Source organism: Camelus dromedarius, chromosome 10 (genome assembly GCF_036321535.1).
Source record: "Camelus dromedarius isolate mCamDro1 chromosome 10, mCamDro1.pat, whole genome shotgun sequence".
NCBI classification, from domain to species: domain Eukaryota; kingdom Metazoa; phylum Chordata; class Mammalia; order Artiodactyla; family Camelidae; genus Camelus; species Camelus dromedarius.
The window spans coordinates 55,515,303-55,540,490 of NC_087445.1; the positions used below are offsets into that span (position 1 = coordinate 55,515,303).

At 42.5% G+C, this 25,188-nt stretch overlaps 1 long non-coding RNA gene across 1 annotated transcript; it reads left to right on the forward strand.

Annotated features, from left to right (window-relative positions):
• Positions 1–781: 781 nt before the first annotated feature.
• Positions 782–3,567, forward strand: LOC105087921 (uncharacterized). The gene is made up of 3 exons (XR_010382877.1): positions 782–866; positions 2,586–2,653; positions 3,211–3,567. It is a non-coding gene; the product is annotated as an uncharacterized LOC105087921 (long non-coding RNA).
• The last annotated feature ends 21,621 nt before the right edge of the window (positions 3,568–25,188 follow it).

Below are 25,188 nucleotides of genomic sequence, written 5' to 3' on the forward strand. Positions count from 1 at the left end.
CAGACAATGTGCTAAACCAGCTGTTTAACACAAGAGGCTCCCGGTCCCCGGAGACCCGAGACAAGCTCCCGAGACGCAATATGTCTCCATTAGCCAAGCAACCGGCTTTGGGTGTGTTGTCTAATTCCATATTCCTGTGTTCATTAGCTGCAAGCCAGCCTGCCAGGAACTCGGGGCTCACCAGCTTTCCTAAACGGAGGAGAGAGAAACGTGTCAGGTGGCCTGCCCCATAGGTCTGTCTTTCCTGGGACCCTGTGCCGGAGGGCCTTGTTACCACCACAACCCGTGGAGACTTAGTGGCAGGCCACGCTAGGACGTCCATGCTGAGTTAGCCGGGACAGGTGAGTAAACAGGGACAGTCATGGAGGGAGAGGGGTTGACTGGGCTGCGGGACAGGTCCTGAGAGAGGGGGCATCCAAGTCCCGCTGTCCAGGGGGGGAAGGGGAAGGGGGAACAGCACCGCAGGTAAGAGCTCAAACTCCAGAGTGAGACTGAACTGGTTTTGAATCCCGGCATCGCCACTTAGCATTGACCTTAGGCGACTTACGTAGCCTCTTCTGCCCCAGAGGTAATAAAAGAACCCCCAGATTGTCCCGAGGAGATGATGCTTGCAAAGTTCTTAGCATGCAGCTTCGCCCAGGGTAAATGATAATTAGTGCTCTTTGCAGTCTGACTTCAGTCTCCAAGGGCAGGTAGGGCTGGGCTGGTGGACGTGACCTCCTACCAGAAACACCGCCACAGAGAATGGCAGCTCCCTGACTCTGGGTTCTCCTTCCAGACTGCAGCAATGTCTGAATTAACCAGTGACGGGTCAGGGCGGGTCTCACCCAACACGGTGGCCACAGCTACCTGCGGTTGTTGAGCAGGTGAGATGCGGCGAGTCTACACCGGGATGTGCCTTGGTGTATAGTCCACACTGGATTGGAAAGGCTTTGTGTGTGTGTGTGTGTGTGTGTGTGTGTGTGTGTGTGTGTGTGTGTATAAACAAATCTAGTAAAATAGCTCATTAATCCTTTCTTGTATTGCCTACATGTTGACATAGCTGATAATACTGTGTTTATATTGGGTTAAACAGAATATATCATTAAGACGAATTTTACCTCTTTCTTTTTTTTTACCTTTTTCAGTGCAGCTGTAAGAAAATGTTAAATTACTCTTATGGCTTGCATGCATGGGTCACCTTGTCTTTCCATTGGAGCATGCTGGTTCAGGTGGACAAGTGTTCTAGCTAATGCGTTAGACTCAGGGACCCCACTCCAGTGCCAGGAAAAGTGGGGCAGAGTCAGGAAACTGAGGCAGGCAGGGTTCTGAGCTAACACATAGGCCAGGCCCAGCCCCCTGGAAATAGAGATGATGACGAGGGGAGCAAGCCACATCTGAGACCCATCTCTGGGTGGAGAAGAAGCCTGACAAACAGCCAAGCCTGCGGGTTGGCTGCGGGAACTGGGTGGGGCACAGCCACGAGCTTTAGGACCTGTGCTGGGCAGGGCTGCAGGCAGACCTGGTAACTGAGAGAGCTCCCATGTTTGGGATTGTTTATAAACCTGGGAACAGCAGGCATCTCACAACACCACCTGTCCCTCACCTTACGGGTCATTGGCAGGAATAAGGCATCAAGGCACCTCCCTCGAATGGATTCACACCCAGCTCAGTACCCCGGGCCGGAAAAAGCAGGGAGGAGAAGCAGAGAGGTTTTGGAGGGAAACTTTCAAAGTATTGAGTGTGGCCTAAAGCCAAGGCAGCCACAGCCAACTTCCAACCCGGCCTAAGAAGTGTTCTTGGAGAACTCTGTCCCCTAAGCCCCGAGAACATGATCATAGTTGGAACCATATGTAGCGCCTAACGTGTTTAAGGAAACTCCTGGCTGTCCCCTGCAATCTCTCGGTCCCAAACAGCCTCTGAAATGTGATTATGTACAATCTAAACCCAAGTCTCCTCTCAGGCATGACATCAAAATCTGTTTATTAACTCCCAAAGTTCAAGTTTTCCAAGAGTATGTGCTGTCCTTCAATGAATGAGGGTGAGCCGTTTCGTCACGTTTTCTCCAGTTTAAAACCTGAGAAACTTAGCATCTGATCTAGCCTCCGTGGGGTCTAAACCATCGAGCACACGTGCAGGAGACATGTGGAAGGCACTGGAAGGGAGAAGAAAGAGAGACAGTTTTGCAGCTGAGGAGACCTCTGTGATGCACGGGGCTCTGGGCTTAGATTATTTTTAGACTTTGGCACTAAAATCAGAATTAGTATTTCATGCCTTGGCCTTCTGAAGACACCCACGTGACTTTGTCTTTCTGGACATAGCATGTGTTCCAGTGTGGGTTGTGGGAAGACCACTCCCCGAGCACAATGCTGAACGTAACATGCCAAAGGCAAGTCTGATTCCCGTGTAGAACGTGGATTTGAAAGGGCCACGTGGCCATGAGAAAAAGACAGCAACTTCGGTTGCTTCTACAAGACATGAAAAAACCTTGAACGACCTCTAGGAAACATCGGAAGCCACCCGAGTGGGATACCTCCAAAGTGTCTTATGAAAAATCCATTACACTTGACTGTCCTCAGTGTTTTGGTGTTGCTTGTTTATTTCAGCAGCGTGGGTGACTCACCTCTATAACCATGCATCGCATGACGACCGGTTCCAACACACTGGGACACAGGTGAGGTCGGGACATTTCCTCTGTACTCCCCAAGACCTCTGAACTCACCCCCCCTACGGTGTCATGCACCCTGTGCTGAGACTACCCACTAACTCCACCCACGAGGGCCCCTCTGGGTCAGGTCTTCGCCATCTAACAGATCCTATCAAGTCCTGGAACCCGCCGAGCACTTCGTAAATGTGTGTTAACTAACAAAGAATGAATTACTCCCTAAAACTCTGAGCTCCATGCTTCTCGGCACCCCTGCACTATGTTTACAACGAGGAGCGCTAAGTCACCTAGTAATTCACTGGATTGTAAAGCTGACTCCTTCTAGAGAAGGACCGGGTGGGAAGGCCAAGGAGAAGTGGGACCAGGCCAAGGTTTTCTGAGGGGGCAGTGTTGGTTAGGTCAGCCAGAGATGACCAAGTTCACGGTGAGCTTAACAGAAATAGAAATAATCCAGCCTCCCCAGAAACACGTTCATTACCATAATACTAACGATGCTAATTATAATAACAAAGAATATTCACATACTCTTTTTCACGCTTGTGTCTTGACTCTCTACGATGTTCCAGACAGTGTCCTGAGCGTTAAGGACATGGTGTAAGATGATCAAAGTCCCCCACCTCATGGACACGGGGAGATGATGTAAGGAAGCAAATATCTAACACAGCACCCGGGAGAGGGGCTGTCAGGAGAGGAGGGGCTGCACGTGATACAAGGTAACTGGAGAAGTCCTCAAAGGTACGTTGATAGATGAGTGGAGAGCAGCGGAGAGTGTTCCTAACAGGAATCAAGTACAAGAGCAGTCAGCACGGTCAGGGAGGGGCAAGGTGGCCAGAGGACCAGCTGCCCCAGTCCACTGCTTCCCAAGTGAAAATGGATAATACAGCATCTCATGGTTGTGTCGTAAAACTAAAAAACCACCACCACTGTAGTAACAAAACTTCTTACCAAAACCAAGACCTTTATTTATTTTTTCTTTTTTTCATTGAAGTATAGTTAATTTATAATGCATTAGTTTCAGGTGTGCAGCAAAGTGATTCAGTTATACATTTTTTTTCCAGATTCTTTTCCATTATGGTTTATTACAAGATACTGAATATAGTTCCCTGTGCTACACAGTAGGACCTTGTTGTTTGTCTATTTTGTATAAAGTAGTGTATATCTGTTAACCCCAAACTCCTAATTTATCCCTCCCCCTTTGGTAACTGTATGTTTTGTTTTCTATGTCTGTGAGTCTGTTTCTTGTTTTGTAAATAAGTTCATTTATATTGTGTTTGTTAGATTCCACATATAAGTGTTACGATATAATATTTGTCTTTCTCTAACTTACTTTTCTTAATGTGATGATCTCCAGGTCCACCCATGTTGCTGGAAATGGCATTATTTCATTCTTTTTTATGGCTGAGTAGTATTCCATTGTATATATACTGCATCCTCTTTGCCAGTCATCTGTCAATGGACATTTAGGTTGCATCCATAAGACCAAGAACTTTAGATGTCTTCCCCACCAAGCCCTAGACAAGGGACAAGTGATAATGTCCACACAGTTTATTTTTGACTCTTGGTAATAAATGCACAACTGCTATAAATGTCTCTCTTAAAAACAAACTACCACCATCTACCCTCCAGCTGATGTAAAGCTACACGAAGCTTTAACCACAGGGCCTGGATTTTACTGGATGGTGCTGGACTGTGTCAGGTTTTTAGCTCCATTTTCATTAACTTAAAGCTTACAATCACCCTGTCACATAGGTGTTACCACCCTCATTGTGTCAGCAATAAAATAAGCCTCAGAAAGTTGATTTCTCCCCCCCAAATTACCCAGTTTATAAGTAGAGTTATCATAATTTCCACCCAGATGTTCCACCCATTCTCCATCTGCAGTCCTTTGTGCCGCTCTGTCCTATCTGCCTGCAGAGAAAGGGAGGATGGAACAGGTCTCCTGGGTGAGTGTTTGGGGAACTGGGAACAAGATTAGCCCTGTGACCCAGGGATTGAGGAAACTTCCAGGATGCATTTAATCCTCAAAATAGGAAACCATAGGGAAGTGTGCCTGTTTACTTTCCTTAGGTGACTAAGAGCATTGGTGGGAAAAAGCCACCTAGACTAAGTGCCTTTGAAAATTAGAATGAAATAAAATCTTCCGAGATTACCTGGAAGATTGAGGAACTGAGCTAGAAAAAACCACTGGACCAAGTGGTGGGCTCTCCAGAGCGTTTTCATTCATTCATTTCATTCATTTGTCCATTTCAACTCCTCACTTCACATTTATTGACTGTGTATTAACCTCCTGCAGCTCTGCTCTTGTAGTCTGTAGTGTGATGACCCGAAACAAACTGTCACTGTTCTAGGAAAGACAGGATGGCCCTGAACCGGACACAGTCAGAAGGCTGGGGTTTGACTCAGAAAGTTGTTGTTACTCAGTAGCTTTGCAAATTACCTAGTCTATTTCCTCGGTTGTTAAAAGAAGATAATAATGTTGGTCCTATCTCCTCATAAATTCGTTGGGAAGATTTCCTACGAGACAAATGTATGGGAGTACCTAGCACAGAGCGGGAATTCAGGAAATGTTACTTGCATCTCAATGTGTGGTTAAAGCCTCTTTTATTGGGGTTAAGTCTCTTGCTGGTTTTTAAGAGCAAAATCCAGAATGTGGAATGAAAGGAAGTAAGCAGAAAGCTCAGGGAGCCTCCATTTTTTCCAGCCCATTCCATGTGCACATGCTTGGGGGGAGCCCCATCTTGATGGCACTGCCAGGATGAGGGGAAATCCCAGGAACCTTAAACGTGGCCTTGGCTGAGACTGGACACTAAGACTGCAAAGTCTTGGAGAGAATGACAAATACAGGGAGAACCAAAGACAAAGCAATTGTCTCTGTCTTGTGAGAGGTGAATGTTTGAATACACACCTTCAGTATTTTCTTCTGGAAGAGCCGCCCACAAAATCTGATTCGGTTATGCCAATGGAATGCAGTTGCCTGGGCACCGTCCTAGGAAATCCACTTGGGAATAGCTTCATTAGCCAGCATCTAAAACGGCGATGCTGGAAAGCCTGTGTTAAAAAAGTGAAACTGTTTTCTGTGATCCTAGGAATACTGTATCCTGCTTTGTGCAGTGATACAAACCTGGGGCACCTTCAGGTTGAGCTGTGCTTCTGCAGCCTCTTTGCTGTCTCTTTACAAGTGTTCTCCGGAACTGAGTACTGAAACAAGAGCTGGGGTGGTCCCTGATGCAAAAAGACGGAGGAATGATTAAGCCCTTACTGCAGGGCTGAAGACAGAAGATTCAAAACACGGGAGAATTCACGGGAAGAACTGAGATCGACCAGTTCTCTAAGGGGAACTTTGACTTTCCGGCAGGTGTGTAACAACAGTGGCCGAGGAGGGGCAGAGCCTGCTTCCTCTAGGTAAATTATTTCATATAGTTCAAGCAGCATTTGACAAACCATTGCTTGTCCTCCTGGGGATGTGTTTGTTCTTGTGGGAGCTAGGCTCATCGCGGGAAGCAGAGCCCGTGACAGCAGGGTAGACGAGGAGGCGCTGTGAGGTCTCTCCCTTGGACTAGAGAAAGCCCTGTCCAGATGCAACGGCCTCAGATTGGTGAAATTGTCCAGACTGATGTTTTGATGTCCTCCGCAGGGTGCTCTGTAAAGGTGGAGGCTTTGATAAACATTAAAAATGAGAAAGCATTTTTCTATTTCTTTAATTTTGTATCTATATGAGATGATGGATGTTCACCGGTAAATTTATTGTGGTAAACATTTCATGATGGACGGAAGTCAAATCATTATGCTGGACGCCTTAAACTTATCCAGCGCTGGAAGTCAATTACATCTCAAAAAGACTAGAAGGGAAAAATGAAAGCATTTGGTGGTAGCTGCACGTATGTGCAATATACCAAAAAACATTGAAAGGTATACTTCGGAGAGATGAATCGTATGCTGATCATATCTCAATAAAGCTGTTTAAAGAAAAATGAAAGCTGTCTTTGTGTAGCTTAAAACAGAAGGAGGTAACAAAGGACATCCTGCCCCACCTCTACGCAATATGTATTTCTTCTTGACTTGTGAGCTTAGTTTTTTATTTTACTTTTATTTTATTTATTTATTTATTTGAAGTATAGGTGATTTACAATGTTGTGTTAATTTCAAGGGTACAGCGTAGTGATTCAATTATACATACATACATTCTTTTTCATATTCTTTATCATTATAGGTTATTACAAGATGTTGAATAGAGTTCCCTTATATGTGGAATCTTAAAAAAATGACACCAATGAACTTATTTACCAAACAGAAACAGACTCACATAGAAAACAAACTTATGGTTACCAGCGGGGAAGGGGATGGAGGGATAAATTCGGAGTCTGGGGTTTGTAGATACTAACTACTGTAAAATAAAGAACAAGGTCATGGGCTGATTTTGATGTCTTTGGTAAGAGCCACAGGGCAAGTTCTTAAAAGTTGGTGGACGAGCCTGCCATTAAGCAAATGACACACCCTGCACACCCCTGCCGGTCTGTTATCCCTGTAAAAAACAAACGGGAACAGAAAGATGGAAGGTATAAAGCAGGCCTTAATAAGGGGACACCTCTCTGGTGTGTCTCTGTCTTCTGGATATCCTGGAGTTGAGACCTGCTGGCGGGCACGCCTGCACAGCACGTGGCCACACCCCCTCCGAGGCCCAGGCCAGAGATGAGCAAAATCAGGTCGTGCAGACTAGGTACCCACCTGTAGGTGACTGTGTTCCTTTGCTTCTCCCCGAACATCCCGTAAAGTCTCGTTTGTGAATCATCCTCTCCTCGGCTGGGGGAATCCCTGCTACAACAAACAGAAGCCCCATGTACTGAGTCCCCACCTGCTCCCCACGAGAGCTTTATGAGATACTATTTGTATTAGTCTGCTCCGGCTGCCATAACAAAACAGCCCAGAGCAGGAGGCTTACACAGCAGACACTTACACTCCACACTTTCAGAGACGAGAAGTCCACGATCAAGGTTTGGACAAATTTGGTTTCTGGTGAAGGTGTTCTTCCCGGCTTATAGACGGCTGCCTTCCCATGTGTCCTCACATGGCCTTTCCTCTGTCCTTGTACAGAGAGAGAGATGGTCCTTCTTCCTCTTCTTATCAATCCTATCAAATTAAGGCCCCATGCTTACAACCTCATTTAACCTTAATTACATCCTGAAAGGCCCTATCTCCAAATGCAGTTAGGGTTAGAACTTCAACATAGGAATTTAGGTGGGGACAAAGTTCCATTTTACACTTGAGGAAATTGTGGCTTAGAGGAGTGAAATAAATTTGTCATAGCCAAAAAGCCAAGCCCTGAACCCAGGATGTCCAATGGCAGAAACACACCTTTATCCACTTTTATTACACCGCTGTAGTGAATATGTGTATGTACACTTTGGCCAACATGGTACTGGGAAAGCTTAGGCTGGGTGGAAGCAGAGAGACCTCAGGGGAAGGGAAATTGTAGCCAGGCGGGAGTCATGGCAACCGGGTTCTCCCAGCTCTCTCTACCAGGGCTTCACCCTCTGCTGCCAAACTTGGAGGTTCTAGGTCTGAGGTTTATGAAGAGAGATAACAGTTTCACTTATATGACTCTAACAAAGAAGAAACATTTTAATCCGGATACTGGAGTCCCCAACAGTTTAGATAATCACCATGTATCTGGTGGCAAAGCAGGGAGCCTGTGGCTCAAACTCACCCTATTCCTTTTAACACAGAGGAATAGCAGGTGAGCCATGGGGACCAGAGTCCCTTATTACTACCACAAACAGACCTGCCCACCCTGGGGGACCCCTTGCTCCCAGCCTTTCCTCTTTTCCTTTAACATCTCAGTGCCTTTGCCCAGCATCCTATTCCGTCTGCCTGGGATGCTAAGAGAAAAGAGTAACTTAAAAGATGCCCAGCGGTCATAACAGCTAAAATGTCTTCTATTGGTGTTTCACTTATTCATTCAACAAATGCTTGCTGGAGGGAAGGAAACTGCTCAGTGGCAGAGCACATGCTTAGCATGCACAAGGTCCTGGGTTCAATCCCCAGTACCTCCATTAAAAATAAAATACTTGTTGCCTTCCTATTATAGATCAAATACTATTCTCGGCACCAGAAATACAAGAGTGAATAAGTCAGAAAAGATCCTTGTCCTCCAAGCACACTATGTTCTAGTAAGGAACTGATATTCTTATGAGGATCTTAACCTTTATCTTAAGGAGAACATCTCTACTGCTAAGCCAGTCACGGGCAGCATGAAAAAATCGAACATGATTTGCAGTCACGATTAGAAGACCCAGTTTCAAGCCCTGGCTTCATGTCTTTTATTTATTCATGTAACATCCACTGCGTCCCAGGAATTATGCCTGGTGCCAGTGATGCAGAAATGACTAGGGGGGAGAGACAGACCATCACAGTACAATGCGCTAAGTGCTATAAAAGAATCACCGTCAGAGTGCTTTGGAATTACAGAGGAGGGAGCAGTCTGATCTCTTCGAGAAAATACAGGCAGCTTCACAGAAGAAATTAAATTTGAGATAAGTAAAAAAAGGTGAGGTTGGTCTATTCCTCAATATGCATAAAAGCATACAGCACTTGGGGAAACAAAATCAACCTGGCTGATGATAATTTTAGGCGGTGGGAGAGAATATAAGGAACACAGGTTGGCCAGAGACTTGTCTCTATTTCTATGCTTATTTCACAAACCCAGCTCTGTCGGCTCCCGCACCTTCATATTTGACTGGCACAATTGGAAAACCATAAATAAAACCTATCTCTACAAATGCTTCTGTTCTCCAAGTGTACATACAGGCAGCCATATGTAGATACGTATTTTAGCCTATAAACGTATCATAATGAGATATAATGGTCCTGAGATGCTTCATACTCCACATTTTGATGATTTGACTTTACCAATCGTTATTCAAATTTGACTTGGAATATAATGTATCTTTACCTCATACTGAGACAGAAGAATTAGCCTCAAATATCATAAAACTTAGCGCGTCAGAACTTGCATCAGGAAAGCCTACACTTGCATCAGGAAAGCCTACACTTGCACTGTCAAAATCTTGGACTCAATTAAATGATGTTTAAAATCGATTGCTTTCCAATCATTATGGGAGACTGAAAGCAATCCTCCGCCATTAACCAGAGGGTAATTGATCGTGAGAGGGTCCAGTACTCTAAAGAAACTTCTGACCACTCGTTCAGAAAGTTGCTGCCCAAACCCCCCATGCCCCAGCCTTCACGAAGAGGTGGGAGAAACAATAAAGCATGAACATATTGCTTTTTCAGCTTTCATGCCATTTGCCACGTAATTCCAGCTTTCTGCTTTCCAGGCACATGGCAATGTTAGATTCTCTTCAAGAGTTTCTTGTAGATTTTCCAAAGCGTTTTTCCTTTCTCTCACAATGGCCAATGATAATAGCTGCCTCATCAGCCTGGTTCCAGAATGGGGACAAGACAAAGCAGACATCCAGCCACTTTGTATCACGCGTACACAGCAGATGAGAAATGAAGCTCATTAAAAACCAATAAAAATGGGGGATTGTTTGTTACTAGGTATAATCCAACCTTGCTAATGCATGAGTTTCACAGGTTTGAAAGTTGAATCAACTCTATTTTAAGGTAGGACCAACTAGTCAAGTATTGAGCACACAGCTTATACTAGTATGTGCTCCATACTTTATCTTCATTTTCATACCTGCTGGGTAGGTTGGTGTATTTTGTAAATGATGAAACTGAGGCTCCAAACAGTAAGTTGCCGAGCCAAAACACAGACCCTGGCCTCCTGTTCCAAGTGTGGCCTCCCTTTTATGATATTTCATCATTTCTCCTATTATTTCTAATTTGCAAGATATAGTCTTGCCAAATGTAACCCAGCTACCACATGAGGCTTGGCCCTCAAGACCTAGACACTTGCCTTGAATCCTAATTCAATGCTTTGTAGAAAGTCAAATCCTTGTCTGAGAGTTTTGCAAATTCCCAGAGGGCTTCTGAGCCCAAGCCTGTGTCTGCTTCCTGGAATCCTGGATCATTCCACATTTACAAAACGTGAATGAAACTGAGCCCCCTTGCCAATTTCTTAAAAAAAAAAAAGCAACCAACAACAACAAAAATCTTCGTTACATGTAAACACACATGCACACACACACACGCACGCACGCACGCACACACACACACACAGAGAGAGAGAGAACTGGATAAAAGGGTTTTTGACAGATACTTAGATCAGACAACTGCATATTTCATATTAGACATTGCCAGTCTTTGAAAGTCCTTTGAAGCCACCCCACCTCTAGGAGAGTCCCTTTTGTGACATATGCCCCCCAGGACACCTAAATTCCCCACTGCTCCTGGCTCCTTTTCCCTCTCACTCCTCCTACCTTCCTCCCAGGTTTCTCCTGGAAATCCAAACTCCTCTCCCTCTGCCATTCAGGACAAGCCAGGTCTCCTGAGTTCTCCCTTCTCAGCCTACACCGTCAAACTCAGCAAGGCTCTCAGCCTTCCATTTGACAGAAACTACCCTCTTCAACAGTCAATGGTGGTTATTTTTAAAAGCACTTTTTCTGTTTCATACAAACTTTTAAAATGTTTCTTTTCTCTCTTCCTTGATGTTATGTATAGCCCTTTCAGATACGAATGTAGAACAGCTTTAAGGCAACGCCGATCCAATTCCCTCACTCAGTCACACTCACCATTAGACGCGTCTTGAGATCTGTGCCAGGCAAGGTAAGAGACAAAAAAGATCCCGCCCCTGACCTCCAGATGTTTACCTTCGAGTTGAAGACCCATGGTAACTGCACATAGAACATCTCGAACACCTCCCAGGCTGTTACTGGCATGGTAGCCTTCGTGAAGGCAACGTGAGTTCAGTGAGGAGCTAATGCAGTCAGGCAAGGACTTGAGAAAGGACTAAATGGATGTGCAGGGTTCAAAAGATAAACAGGATGGGGAGCTTCCAACAGGCAGTGGAGAGAGTGTAAGTGATAGCATGTAAGTCAAGACAAGCTGGGGGGAGCCACCCTGGTGTGCACTAGTCACATTTCATCTCATTCTCCAGCCCCTTTCTAGCGCGCCATGCCGAGAGCCAGAGAGCGATACAGAAGTAAAAAATGTATCAGGCCCAGTGTTTTTTTTTTTTAACCTCAAGCCCCAGATACTTTTTCATACCCCAACAGTTCTCAAATGGTGACTCCACAAAGCAAGTTTATTATGAGTTGAACTGATGGGTTCTGTGTCTCAAATCGAATCATTTCCTAATTCTTGAGGATAAATATTAATGGATAACATTTCGTTCTTTTTTGAGGTTTTCTTCTCTACATTTTTTTTTTTAATCCTTTCACTCAAGTTTCCAAATGTTAACAACAAAATAACAAGTTTCAAGTAAAGGAGAGATAGTCTGCACTCAGTTTTTCTGTTTCTTTGTTGGTTCTTTCATGAACAAGTACTCCAGGAGGGAGGAACTCAGGCTTTGGAGCCATTCTGCCTGGGTTTCCATCTCTGCCTCATCACTTAGGAACTGTTAAGTTCTTCCTTGGAAAAAGTTGGATGAAAATCCCTGTTCTGAAGCCAAGAAGGCATCCAGAACTCCTTAACTGTTCTGGGGGATACAGGATTAGGGGAGAAGCCCTAGAGGAAAGGTTAAGGTTTTCTACTATTGTTGCTGTTTGGGGGTTTCGTTATGAATACGTTACAGACAGGGGTGCAATTATGTAGTTAGGTAGTTCTCAAATGGAATATATTTCGGCGTTGGAATCACGGTCAGAGCTTCCTTCTACGGCTTCAAATCCTGCCACTACTAATAAGACGAGTTCTTATTAAAATAGAGAAAACTGAACAGGATGCACTGCAATCCCATTTTAAGATTCTCTTAGTAAGCGAATTAGTCCTGACATCACCCTGAAACTGAGTTCACTCTGTGCTTAGATGGTTACTCTGGCCTCGGCTGAAGGGGCTTCTCAATCACACTTCTTCTCGGAACTCATGAGCTAGGATGCCTTCATTCAATCCTCCACCGACTAGACGGTAAGACGTCTCACAGATTCACCTTTACCTACAGTGAGGATGTAAAATCAAATACCAAATTATTAAAGCAGCACTTCTCTTCTAATCGCTAGGCATTGGTTAGAGATTGACATTTTACAAATACAGTCAACACCCTGCTGAGAGCATTGGTGTTTGCATCACGGAGGTATCTCTTCGGCCTCAAGACCGCAGATTCTGGAATTTATGAATGTATATATTTCAAGATTATCCTGTTTGCAAAGACCACAATAAACCAAATCCTGTGAGATCTCACTGAATTGAAACAGTGTGGTCATTTTTAATGGCCCAGGGAAAAATCTCTACGACATCAACAAGGCTGCATGGTTTAAGTATCTCAGAAGTCAAGGGCATAGCTTCCACAAGAAGTAGTTTCTTCAAAGCGGAGACAAAAATAACTGACTTACCAGATCAAGGAAATTACTGGGACCCAAATCTCCGTAGTCAATTTCAGATACAGCAAACCCAACTAAGCTGCAGAGACTCAGATGAAAACTCTGCTTACAAATTCAGCCATGGGAAGTGCAAGTTCTCCAAAAGAAAGGATAGCGTTAGCTGTGCATGCTCTTCAGAATCCATTAGGCTGGAATCCAGGAACGTGGTTAGCAGTGCCCATAACCTGTCATCAAGAGTTCTTGCTCATTAAAATACAGTAAATGCCAAGGATTGGAGCATATTCAGGGAATATAGGTCAAGTTGTTTTTGATAAATACTGAAAAATAGTGGTTACTAAATCTGAAGGCTTCCTTTCAGGCATTTTCTAAAAAATATTATCTCCAACCCTCATAATCACTTTGCAAGGTGAGTGTCATTATCCTCATTTTATAAATGAAACAAGTAAGGGTCAGGAGCGTTGGGGCATCTTCAGAAGGGCTGAGACGCAGCACCTGATGGAGCCAGGAAAACTCAGGGGTGCTCCGCACCAAGCCACGCTGGCTTCCCCGCATTCTGAACCGCTTCCCCAATGTTTGTAAGGTGACTTTCTGTACCATCATTGCCTCCTTGGCCCTTGTCAACAGTTCTCCAGTGTGGGTGTTACTATCCTTGTTTTAAAGAGAAGGAAACAGGCTCAAGAAAATAAGTGACAGCTGAATGTCACCCAGGGAGAAAGTGGTGATTCTCTTCTGATGGTACCACCGTGCACCTGCACTAGAATTCGCAGCAGAACTCCAGCACCAACCAGGAGAGTAAGCCTCAAATTGAGCTGAGTTGTGGTAGATCCTTAATCAGACACATTCCATTTAACTTTTTTCAAAGTCTGTTGCCATGGTTGTTAAGACCAGCATGCATTCCTTGAGATTACAACGATCTCACAGTTGACGATGCTGGAAATTGCATTGTGAGGTATCATTGCAAGGGGAGTGAAACCCAAAAAAGAAAGGAAATTTAGCTTATAGCAATAAGCTTCAGCGCCCAAGGCCACTGTTCCATTTGGAATTGTATTTAAATATTTTTACCAACCCTTACTACTACTACTACTACTACTACTACTACTACTATTATTATTATTATTATTGTTATTATTAAAGAAGTGAATGGTCTTTATAGGAAGAAATTTTAAATATAAAAATGTAGAAAGAAGATGGGGGAAACACACAGTTCCAACATCCCAAGTCAATTATAACTATCAGTTTAAGGGGATTTTTTGCTCTTTTTAATACATATATCCATTGTATATATATACACACACATATATATGTGTGTGTATATATATATAGTTTGACATATCTTTTATAAACGTGTCATTATACTGGATATATAACTTTACATCTTATACTGAACATTATAACATGGGCATGACCAGTACCAGGTTAATGGCTGCTTAACTACCCATTAAGCATGGTTATCATGATTTTACATAACATTTTTCTCAACAGAATAGTCCTTTCAGCTTTTACCAATTGCTCTCTATTATAAAGAACATTGCAGTGGGCATCTTTATGCATAAAGTCATCATTTTTTCAATATGTAGGCTTATTTCACTGGCTGGATACTCAGAAATGGGACTAATGGTCGTTTTTAAATCTCTCGGTAGATATTGTCAAATTATTTTTCTAAGTATATGCCTTTCCCACTTGCAGTATCATTCATATCCTTTGACTATCCCAAGTTCAACAAGTTGACAGAAAACTTCCCAAAGTATTATCTGGAAAACTGTAGGGGCCTGTGTCATTCGTTCTGAATTTAGCCATCACGCCAGTTCATTCTCAGGCTAGAAATCATCTTTGGCTCCGAAGGAGAAAAACTGAAGACTTTTCAACAGATAATCGATGTCCTCAAACCTGCACTGCCCTTTGAGCCATGCCCTTTGCTTCATTATTGCCTAACATTTGGGCACCGTGGAGAGAGCAGCTAACCACAGACCCTTACGCAGCACGCGTATGCAGTTTCTTTGGACAGTCTGGTCTGGATATTCGTGCTGGTGGTGGAGACTTTGCGAAGCCTAGCCTTGTCCAAGTTGGTCAACAGCTGATCATCCATGAAGCAACAGTCCCTTGGGACAGCTCATTTCAGGTTCCACGCCTTCCCTTTGGAAACTCTTTTCGCCATAAAAATGTTCCAATATCAGGACAGCTCTGAGGAAATATATCTTAAAAGAGATGAAGCGAGGGCTTCACCGAGTCTTTTAAAAAGAGGGTTGATGCAGATATCTGCAAGGAGATAGAGAACTTCATTCACCAGAATCCTGCTCTGGGCTGGAGAGCCTGAAGAGTATTCCCAGCAACAGAAAAAAAGAGGAGCATCGTCTGGACTGGGAAAGGAAAGACAGGGGCAGGGAACATGGGGCGAGGGCCAGAGACTGAGAGAGAACCAGAGGCTGAACTGGAAATAGGAAAAGGAGAACTTTTTACATCTTTGGACAGATGTAAAAAGGCTGAATGAAGAAAACACTGAATATATCTTGCTGAATAAGATGAGGTGTAAGCCCCTGGAGTAGTCGTTTAAGGAAAGATAATAAAGATCTACATCAGTTTCCAGTCTTTAGAGCTAAATTTACAGTGGTTTGGGGTGGAGGTGGTGGCCGTGAGTCGTACTTATTGGGCTGTTTTGTGTCACCTGGCAGGAGCAGGTCTCCAGGTGACTCACCTGTATTTAAGTTATATGACTATTGCCCAAGGAAACCACTCTGAACTGAGACTTCACCAGAGTTCATTTACTTTATATGTCGATGGGCTCCCATCAACCTTCACCTCTCTCCTCCCATCGCCAGCCCCCCAGGTTATGAATTCCACTTATGAAACCTACAATCTCTCTTTTGCTCTCCCAATATTGACCTAAGCCCTGACCACAGCTGCCAACCATTTTTGCTCTTCCTCATACAGACTTTGCTCTCCTATCTCCCCTACATGCTCTCGCATGGCATTGCCCCTCTGCCCCTGCCTGACGGCTTGTATTTGGCTCTGTAGTTTTGGTTTGTCCCAGGCAGCTAGCAACAGTGTACGCAGCAGAGATAGCACACCAATCGCACAAACACGGGAAGATAAACTCATGGAAAGCATTTTGGTTCCCATGTATGATTCTGACAAACTATAAATCAGAGGGAGAAATCTAGAAATCAGGTTGGAACTTCAAGATCATCTTCTTAAGCTATTACATCCATACTCTATCTACCACTCAATAGGAGTAGTCATATCTTATTTGAAGCTTAGTTTCCAGTGTTAGTCTTAGGTGAAAATTCAATATCGAAAAAAAAAAAAAACCGAAAAACAAAAAATTACTCTTAAAAATTCCTTAAATCATCCATAAAGTTTTATATAATATAATTCTTCAACCATTGAGAAGCCAAAAAAACACCCAGTTTTTCTTCTAGGATTAGCATGGATCACCAATATTTCAGCTGAGCACCAGAGAAAATCATTATCATATGTTTCGAGGCCAGACTATATTAAAAAATATATAAACTGTATCTTAAACGCTTGACATAGAATCAGCATAGCAAGATGCTCTCACTAGAAGAGGCACATGGCAACTCGGAGAGATGTCAGAACACCAGAATCATAGCTTTCAACTCACACGCACTCTGAGGTACAAGCTCACTGAGTGGAAATATACGCAGAAATACCTACACATCAGAATAGTCATGACTCATCTCCTCCTAGACTAAAGCAAGGGTATTAAACCTTCTTGGAATATTCACTCATTCATTTATTCCAGAAACACACACCATATGCCTACTCTGTACTGAATATCATGTTGGATACTAGAGCAGTCAACAGAAGAACAAGACGTCTTCTTGATTCTCTAGGAGTTCATTGTCTGATGAGAGAGAGACAGACACTTGAGCCAATATTGATGATAAATTGATAAATTTTTATCATAATTGACCATTTATCAATTCTGATAAAAATGGAAGTATGAATTTATGGGAACAAAGTGGGAGGCCTGGTGATAATCAGAGCAGCTTCAGAGAAGAGGTTCACTGATGATAAATTTACACTTCTCAGTGCGAAAAGGGGGCTGGTAGCTCCTACTCTAAAGATAAAGAACATATAATTCATATCATGATTTCTCCAGAAACAAAGGTCGCAGTCTTCCTAGTAGTATTTGTTCATACTTTCATACATTCAATCACTTAATTTTTTAAGCACTATGTTGTAGAGATTAGTGTTTGGGCTCTGGGGTCCCTCGGCCTGGATACCCTGTGTAAATCTGGCAATTAACCAAGCTCTTTAAATTTCAATTTACCTCCTCTTTAAAATGTGACTAGTACCCACATCTTTGGATTTTTAAAAAATTAACTGAGATGATACATGCAAAGTACTTAGCACAGTGCCTGAATCAGAATGAATGGTTAATAAATACGCCTGTTATCAGTGACTGTGCTGTTTTTAAAGATGACTAGGGGCTGTCTTGGGATAAAGTAGAGGGAATTCCAAGCCAAAGGAAAAGCTTATGCAAACAAACACAATTAAGAAAGCATACCATGTGTCAAGGGAATAAGATAGTTCGGTTTGATGATTGTGTAGCATGTGTGATTGAGGGGAGTGGCAAGTGATGAGATTGGAAAGATAAGTCGGGTCCAGATTGTGAAAGACCTTGTAAACCATATGAACGAGTCTGAACTTTATCCTGCTGCCAAGGAGGAGACAATGGAGATCATTGAGCAGGGAAGCAACATTATGGCTTTTTTTTTTTTTTTTAGGATAAAAACTCTGGCAACATATAAGAGATTGAAGAGAGGAGACTTGGAGGCAAGAATATCAGTTGGAAATGTTTGTCATAATTCTGGCAAGAAAAATCCAAGGTAGTGGGAATGAGCGGTAAATAGAGTAGAGTTGGATTTGAGGAATATTTCTAAGGTGGGATTAATATAACACGATTGATCAAGTGTAGGGAACAAGAGAAAAGAGTCTAGAATGACTTTAACTAGAATTGAGAAAGATGAGAAAACAGAGGCACAGTGATTGTGTTGGTCAGAAGTAATAATGTGTCTGTAAGACATGCTAGTGGAACTGTTGAACAGGCAGTTGAAAACTGGGTCTGGAGTTCATTGCAAAGCCCTGAGCTAAAGATAAAAATTTGGGAGTCATCAGAGAATAGAAAGCAGTGAAAGCTCTGGGAATGATTCCAGGAAGAGGAGTTCAACATGCTATCTTCTTAGTCTATTGCATTACTTGCCCTGGTATTCACTCTTCTGAAATGAAGTGAAGCATAATCTATGTCACATGGTCTCCAAAAACAAGGTCTTCAAGCCATCCTAGAGCTATTCAACTTTCACCACATTTTTATTCCACAAAATGCAACCATGGTTAGGCCACCTCACTTTCTAATGCAGAGGAAAAGTCCAATGGTATTGAATTAACCAAAAGAAACATGTGTCTTGGAATTTTGAGGCTTTGTTACCTCTTGATGATGGACAGAAACCATGGCTTCTAACTACAAATAATTTGCCTCAACTTTGGTCAGCCACAAAATGTTGGGAAAATGAAATTGCTTATTTTTCATGTTCAGAAATTAACTGCATACACATTGACCAAAAAGCTCATCTCTTTATTACAGAAATCAAGGGTCAAAAGCTTACTACCCCCTTACCTGTATCTTCCTCTTAAGACTTTGGGGGGAGATTCTTCTCTACAGAGCTTAAATTCTTTATTGTGTCCCAGACTTATACAGGAAGACATATACTTATGACTCTTCAGGAAGAAGAAATCTTGATTGTAGAAGATGTCTCTAAAAGACTTGTGATGATCCCAGCTCCACCTTAGAATCAGCCCTTGGCTGGTTATTTGAAGCAAATGAATGACCAAACCCTACCACTTTTTAAAATAGTTTACAATTAACCTTTGTTGAGTGTAAAGCATTTACGGGCAGGAGCGTTATTTGAGAACCATCATGCCTCATTACCCTCAAGCTAAAGGTTGGGCAAAAAAGAGAGTACAGACTACCAAGGATGCCTGCAAGCTGACCAATGGACAAGATGAAGCAGGGTAGCTTGGTGGCTTCCTCATTGCTCAATATACTACATCTTGTTAACCTTAGGAGCCAGTTGTACGAAATCACCAAGGAAAGAACATGGAGTTAAAATTTAGAGACTCTGGGTTCACATTCCCAGCTCCTATCCTGAACAAGTCAATTAAATGTTTTGGTGGGGGTCAGTGTCTCTATTTGTAAAACACTGAAAACGGTACCACCTTAAGAGTTTTTTTTAAACCATTAACAGGATGGTAACTATGAAAACACCCCACATGGTGTCAAGTAAATAAAGACTTGCCCCAAATATCAATACTGAAGCTGGATAAGAGCCTGGGATCTAAATAAGAGTGTGGTCTGCTTATATCAGGTGTTGAGTCTTCGCTCCAGTGACTTAGTGCGATGGAACTATTGAGGTCACAGACCTTGGGTAACATCAGATGCATGGTGTAGATGGCCCATCTTCATATCAACCATCAGCAAATACATTCCCATTTGGGTGACTAGAAAATTTCAAGACCTTTAAGAAGTATTTTCTCTTCTGACTCTAAACTACAGTTGTCTTAACATGTATTATAATATAGTATGCATGATCAATATCTTGCATGTCATAAACCTATTTCTAGTCCTTAGAAAGTAGACTATGTCTCTTTCCTGCTCCAGTATAAAATTTTGTTAGAGGAAAATTCCGAAGAAATTCCACTGAGTATAAAGAAATGAAGAGAGCAAACTTGTCAAGCAAACCAGCTTGTAATAGGTCAAAGGACATTTGAGGGAAGTTGCCAAGATAAACAGCATAGGTTCAAAGGGGAAAAAAAAACACTTATAGTATTGTAGTAATAAGTACTATCGAGCTCAATCTCATAGCCCAGTCTATGTCACTCTCCTTATGTATTATAATGAAATCAGCATATATTTAACAGATACTCACTAATGGGAAGTTGACTTCTGGGGCCTGCCCACCATTCACCCTACAGCTTGCTACTGATACAAAGAAAGATTAATGCACCTGTTCATATAGACCCAGTGGACGAGGTTTGAGACTGCATCTTATTCATGACCAAATTCTCTCCAGCCAACCATGCCACTTCCTGGAACCATCTGTGAGAAGCTGTGGACTTTGTCATCCTGGGCCATTTATCCAGGCATGATGTTTAATTAGCGCACACAAAGTTGATGTGAGAGGCTTGGCAGCTCATCCCCTCACCCCTGTTGGGTTCACTGCCTCATTAGAAAAGCCCTGGATGGCTGACCAGCCAGACAAAACTAACAAGCACATTTTTCCAACCACCCACGACATCAGTCACTAACATTTCATAAAGATTCAAAGTTTACAACATGCTTTTAGGTATGCAGTGTTCTCCACTGCAGCATCATTGACCGAGTACCAGACCTTGGCTTTGGAAGTCCCAAGTCTAAATTCCAATTCTGCCATCAGGTGACATTGGGAAAAGTATTCTGTCCTCTTCATGTCTCAGTTTTCTCGGCAAAACGCCTGCATGGGAGAGAGTTGTTTGGATTAACTGAGATAATACATGTGAAAATAAATACGCCTTTGCAGGCGTTCAGTGTTTATTGTTGTAACCCTATCTACTGCCTTCCAACCTCTCCATCCACTGAACTTAAATGGTCTACTGTACATCTGAAGAGATGGACCCCAGACTGACCTCTGTGTTGATTTGACAGCTGATGACTATAGAGGTTAACTGAGAAGTCTAGAACAGGAGATTCTGGTGGGAAACTGGAGTGGAAGAGGGTGGCAGGTAGATTTACATGTCTTCAGAGAAGACCTCACTGGCAATGCAGACCACCTAGAAATTATTTGCTAGCTAAACAAGATTCTTGTTGGTTGCTGAAGCAACATGGTTATGCTATGTCCACGTGACCAAAGGAAAAACGCTTTGGACAAAACACGGGAGACTGTCTAAAGTTTGACTCTAGAATAGAGATCTTGCCTCTTGCCTCCTTTCCTTCCCCATGTTCTGTTTCCAAACTCCACAGCTGAGTCCTGAGCTCCCTCAAGAAAAGGGGGATGGCACTCGTACAGGAGCTATATTTAAAGGAAAGCAGTGATTATCTCTCCTACCTTTCACAGTCAAATAAATATTTACTAAGTAAGGACACACAGCATACATTAAAATTAATGCTTCCCACGGCTTTGGAAATGTCTGTCATATCTGTCAATGTTTCAATAGCTCCATGTCCGTGAATGGCTCTGCTGTCTCTCCGTGAGAGCTGCCATCTTCCCGGAGATGCTCAGCAGGAGAGCGGGGCTGATTACACACTCAGAGCCGGAGGATGGGCAGCTAAGCAGAGGAAAGCTCAAGGGAGAGAGGACGGGCTTATAAAGTTTATGTTCAGTGAGGTCTGTGGCTGTGCTCCAGTATTTTGGGAGAGTAATTTGATGGCGATTTCAAATAAAGAAAAGGAGTCACGCCTAATAGGGACATCTGTGTTTATAGACTATTAACAAAAGAACGCTGGAGAAAACTGACAATCATCTTCCCTTGGTTAAATAGCCTATGCAGAGCTACGCATTCTGGATGTCAAGTTGTCACCAGCCCAAGGGTTTCAGAAGGGACAGTTTGCACTCAAAAGATATTGACACACACGTCTCCCCAAGTGTCATTTCATCCAATGCCTGTGCAGTGTGGAGATATGTGGACTCGGGTAATTTTATTTTAGCATTTTCCCCTCCTTTAGGAACAGTGTCAACTCCTGACACTAATCTGGCTGCTGAAATGATGGCTTCCAGTTTCATTAAGCCATATTTATGATCCCTTTCAAATGCCAGTGATCTACTCTTCTTGGAAATATACACACAATCATTAAGAAAGCCACGGTTTTCAGCCATCACTCTTTCCATGGGCACCTCGGGTCCTACTGTGGCTTCTCCCCGGAAGATGGAAGGAAATTTGACCAGCTGTCTGGGGACAGTGAGGGAAATAGGTCTGGAGAGCTGTAGAAAAGGAGACGCGAAGAGGTGAAGTGGGAAATAGTGAACAGAGAGGTACGTGTTACATAGCTGACCACATTTTCCCCAGGATTCAGAAATGAATTAGTGACATTCCTGAATGTGCTGGAATGCCTTGCTTCATTCCAGCTGCGTTTTCTCTGTGACTCATACATTAGGGTCTCATCTCTTCAGCTCTAATATGTGAGTGGTCCGATTTAACATCAGTGGTTTTTTTTTTTTTTCTTAGAAACACACATTTCTTTTTTGTGAGGAAGCAAGCCAGTCCTCTACCAATATGTGTATCAATAGCTCTGGTTCCCTGTAAGAGGTATTTTACATCATAAAAAATGGTCTTGGAAATTATTTCAGGAGTTCTATCTCTAATACTCTTGATGTCACCTGAGTGCTTGAAACATTTTTATTATTTCAGTATACATTGCAAAGAAACTTGCATGCATAATCCCAACAGTCAGAATCAACCTTAGTTTGGGTTTCCCAAAAACAAAACCTGAGACGAGTATTCTTGCAGGGAAGACTTCTTAAATAAGTGTTCTCAGGAGGAACTGGTAAGGGCGGGGAAATCAGGACAGCACAGAAAGAGAAGCCAAGCATGGTGTAAGCTCAGGTGAACTTTCAGCCTTGCTCTGCACCTGCAGGGAGCTCCGGAGGAGGAATAACGCTGCCGTTTTTCCCACGTTGAGACAAGGGAGCTGGAATTTCATACTCCTGATCCACCAAACCACTAGCCCCAGGATGCCCCTGAGGAATGTAAATTACCAAGTACTTTTGGCTCTTGGAAGGTCTGGGCACAGAGTGTCCAGTGGCCTACTCTTGAGAGTAGCCCTCTCAAGAAGGTTGATGGTATGAACTGTTAGCAGCAAAACATACAGGAGCTCGGGGATGGTATCCAAGGGCACCTGTGTGGAGCATCCACTATGACATACGACCAGAGGATCCTTTATTCTCAAAGCAAGTCATGTAGTGCCCACAACATGGCGGGTACTAGGCCAAGTGCTGGACTTCTAAAAATAAACAAGAAATGATTTCCTGAAAAAATTCGACAGCTATTCGACATACATTATTCAACATATAAAGAGGTCGCCGACTAGAACGTGTTTGGTGCTTTCAAGGACAGAAGAGCTATGGAATCACAGTGAATACGTGCATAACAGTCAGGGGGATGTCAGACAAAACTTTAGAGAGGACATAATTTTAAGCATCAGACACTTCCCAACAAGTCCAAGAACTCGAAACCATTGCCGAGGGATAGAGTTCTACACACTCAGCTTAGCTGAGCTCTGCTCTCACCAGATTATTGCTGTTGTGTTTTTTTTTTTTTTTTCCTGAAACCTTCATTAAATATTCACCCAGAAAACATTTACTGAGAACTTGACACGTTCTAGGAACAACAATAAGCACTGCGGAGACAAAAAGAAGAGCCCCTGCCCCCAGAGGAGCTCACATCCTGAGCGCATTGCTTCCTATCACGCAAGTTCAGACTTTCCATCTGAAAAATGAGGTTTACAAACCCCTGATACCTGTCCAAACCCAAAAATACTACATGAAAAACAGAAGCTCAGTAGAAGGACTTCAAATAATTAAGGGCTCAGCAGCCCCCAGGGAAAAAAAAAAACTAACAAGCAATTTTTCTTTCTCTCATCGTTATGGAAGATGTGGTACAAGTTTGCCACAGACTTTATCTCACCTCTTAGAATGAGTGACCATTATCCCCAGTGAAATATCCAAAATGTCTGAATATACAGCCAACAAATCAAAGTAAAAAGTAAACGAATAAACTGACCCACAGACGTAATAAACAAACTGATGGTTACCAGAGGGAAGGCGGTAGGAAGGGATAAATTGGGAGATTTGCAAATATTAATTACTATATGCAATATAGATTAAAAAAACAAATTTTCTGTATAGCACAAGGAACTATATTCAATATCTCATAGTAACCTATAATGAAAAAGAATATGAAAACGAATATGTGTGTGTATATATATATGTATATATATATATATACATATATATATATGACTGAAACATTATGCTATATTGCAAATGGCAGGATGTCCTTCTTCTTTAAGGCTGAATAATATTCCTGTGTGTGTGTGTATCACATTTTCTTCATTCATGTATCAGTAGACACTTAGGTTGCTTCCGTGTCTTAACTATTATGAACAGTGCTACCTACAGTGGACGTGGAAGTGAAGATACTTCTTCAAGATCCTGATTTCAATTCCTTTGGATGTACACTCAGAAGTGGGATTGCTAGATCATATAGTAGTTCTATTTTTAGTTTTTTGAGGACATTTCTATTGTGTTTTATAGTAGCTGCACCAGTTACATTTCCACCAACAGTGTACACCATTTCTCCACATTCTCACCAACATTTGTTACATTTGGGGTTCTTGATAAAAGCCATCCTGACAGGTGTGAAGGAAGTGGTTATCCTTTTCTGATGACCAAGGTTCCACTCAGTATTCTCTGTTGAATTGTGTGGATGGCCACCTTGAGAAGTGAGGAATTAGACATCTTTGTAGCTCATATGAAATTTCATTTTTGAGAATAAAAATCCTAAAGACTATAACAATCCTTTGTTCTTCATTTTTACCTGCTGAAAAGATTACAGAAACTATAAAGTGGCTATGCCCAAGAAAAAGAAGGTGAGTTCCAAGTATATGAACAATATATCAAGACATCTCTTTTGCCTCAAATAAGTATCTTTGACTTTTTTGATAGGAATAAGGGTAAAAATTGGTAGAAATTAGCTGAAGGCAAGGGGTAAAAGCTCTTAAAGAAGTAGAAAAATTGAATACCTACTACTACCTATAGGATTTTTTGTGATGATACAAACCTTCTATGTCTGTACTGTCCAATCAATATGGCGGCCATAGCCACATGTGGCTATTAAGCACTTAAAATGTGGCTAATCCAACTGAAGGAAAACTGAAGTTTAAAATTTTTCTTTAATTCTAATGAGTTGACATTAAAATAGGCACATGTGGCTAATGGCTCCCACACTAGACAGTGCTAACCTAGATCATCATCTTAAAAGGATGAAGAGAAAACAGTAAAATAAGGAGGTGGAAAGAAGAGGATAAAAAATTTAAAAAAAAATGACTAAGGATGA